The sequence below is a fragment of the Pituophis catenifer genome, unplaced genomic scaffold (genome assembly GCF_029215685.1).
Source record: "Pituophis catenifer annectens isolate HBS135680 unplaced genomic scaffold, rPitCat1.0.hap2 SCAF_2, whole genome shotgun sequence".
NCBI lineage: Eukaryota > Metazoa > Chordata > Lepidosauria > Squamata > Colubridae > Pituophis > Pituophis catenifer.
In genome coordinates this window covers 228584327-228586688 of record NW_027256882.1, presented here as the reverse complement: position 1 = coordinate 228586688, position 2362 = coordinate 228584327, and the positions used below count along the sequence as shown (strand labels likewise).

General features: G+C 38.4%; 1 non-coding gene across 1 annotated transcript; it reads right to left on the bottom strand.

Annotated features, from left to right (window-relative positions):
* Positions 1 to 1004: 1004 nt before the first annotated feature.
* Positions 1005 to 1107, bottom strand: LOC139313541 (U6 spliceosomal RNA). Its single transcript, XR_011600140.1, has one exon. It is a non-coding gene; the product is annotated as a U6 spliceosomal RNA (small nuclear RNA).
* Positions 1108 to 2362: the final 1255 nt, after the last annotated feature.

Sequence of the window (2362 nt, the reverse complement as noted above, 5' to 3'; positions counted from 1 at the left end):
TAATTGACAAGAGATAGGTTTGCCTTCTTTTCCATGCAAAGAAATAGAAACTAGAAATTCATTTAAATTGTTAGAGCATTATTGCTTCCTTCTTGGAGAGAATGAACTAATAATGTTCTACCAATTTAAATGTAGAGAATTAAGTGATTAAGATTAAGAAAATCTATGTGGCCACTGAGAGTCTCCATAAATTTGATGGCATGTAATCAATCAATTAGGGGATGTGGTGGCTCAGTGGCTAAGATGTCGAGCTTTTCAATCAGAAGATCGGCAGTTCAGCAGTTCGAGTCCCTAGCGCCATGTAACAGGGTGAGCTCCCGTTACTTGTCCCAACTTCTACCAACCTAGCAGTTTGAAAGCACGTAAAAAATGCAAGTAGAAAAATTGGGACCACTTTGGTGGGAAGGTAACAGCGTTCCGTGTGCATTGAGTCATGCCGACCACATGACCACAGAGACGTCTTCGGACAGCGCTGGCTCTTTGGCTTAGAAATGGAGATGAGTACCGCCCCTAGAGCCGGAAATGACTAGCACGCATGTGCGGGAGAACCTTTACCTTTACGTTAATCAATCAATTACAGGTTGATTGTTGTCGGGACCACAATTTCCGTTGTTAAGAAAGTGGTTGTTAAGTGAGTCATGTGTAATTTTATGATCTTTTTGCCAGAGTTGTTAGGTGAATCATTGGAGTTAAGTCAATCACACAGTTAAGGAAATTCCCTTCCCTTATTGACTTTACTTGTCCAAGGCTGGCTGGGAAGGTCATGAATGGCGATCATATGACTCCGGGATATGACTCCAAATTTTGATCATGTGACTTTGGGGATGCTGGGATGGTTGAAAGTGTGAGTACTGACTGTAAGTCCTTTTTTCCCCAGTGCTGTTATAAATTCGAATGGTCACTAAACAAATGATTGTAAGTCAAGGACTACCTGACAGAGTTGGAAGGGACCTTGGAGGTCTTCTAGTCCAACCCCGTATACCATTTCAGATAAATAGTTGTGCAAAAATATCGAAAGGTTCATGAATTTGCATGTCATCTGTGCAAAGGGGCCATGCTAATCTTCTCTGTATCGTTTCAATTTTAGTTTATGTGCTGCAAAAGCGAAGAGATCTGAACTAGAGTTGAGAAATAGTTAAAAAGGAAAAAGGAAAACCACCCTTTTTCTGAATCAGTATATTTTTGATGAAGACATTTCCCCCTCTTTTTTTACAAAATGTTTAATAGTAAATGAGAGAAATGTTTGTTGTAAGAATTGTATGGCTCGTTCTTATATTTCCTGTTGTCCCACGATAAATATCCTATGCTAGTAAATGAAATCTGAGCACTTACAAGAGGTGTTTGGTTGATTCAGGATACAGAAGGATTATTATAAGCTTGGGAGAGAAAAGAGATTTACAGAGTTCACACTGAAATCAGCCTTTATTGAATACAAAAAGCATTGAGAAGAAGCACTCAGCTGTCCTTGAAATTCAGAGAAAAGTGTTGACATCCTCATTTCCCCTGTTTTCTAAAAACTTAACAATTACCAATAAACCCTAAGAGTTACCAAGTTCTCGATGTTTTCTATAACGTGTGTTGAGTAGGATATAACTTGAATTCACACGTGCATTTTAAGTATAGCCTTATTAGCCACAAGAATATAATGATCTTAAAACAACTTATCAGACCCAAATGTTGTGTTGCCTTATTTGTATTCCCTTCTCATAAATCCTCCCAAGCAGATGTATATACTTCTTTGTCAGCCGTATTTGTCACAGCACAAGCTGTCTTTGGCCCATTTTTCAGGATGCTGTTAGACATGATTTATCGTGGGGTGTCATTCCTGCCGTTTTCTTTGCAAATCTTCCTCTCCTGCCTTGAATGAAGAAGCCATCTAGTTGAGAATCCGAATGGTGGAGAAGAAAGCTAGATAATCAGAGACTCGGTTGATCACTCTTTCACTAGGCAATTCCACTCTGGCTATAGATTTTTTTTTTTTACTTTAAAGGGAGGGATTTCAAACTCTGAGAAAAAGTAATCACACCCTTAAATACATAAATCAATACAGTCTGTGCTGTTAAATAGAAAGCTGTATCTTTCTTATGTTACTTTAATCTGTTTTATTAGAGTGAAGTGAAGCTCCTCCAGCAATCAGAATGCAGAAGGTGACTATCCAATTATCACTTTATAAAACTGTTCATAGGAACGAATACAAAGGCAGCATATCACTCCCACATGTATATTCACTCTCCTGTTGGATAAGGACTCAACAGTAAGGTCAGTCTTTCAAGAGCTTGGTCTACCACCACAGTATCTTGGCCATTTAAAAAGAACAATATAAAATCCTCCTGATAAGCCCTTAAAATTAATCATCCACCAA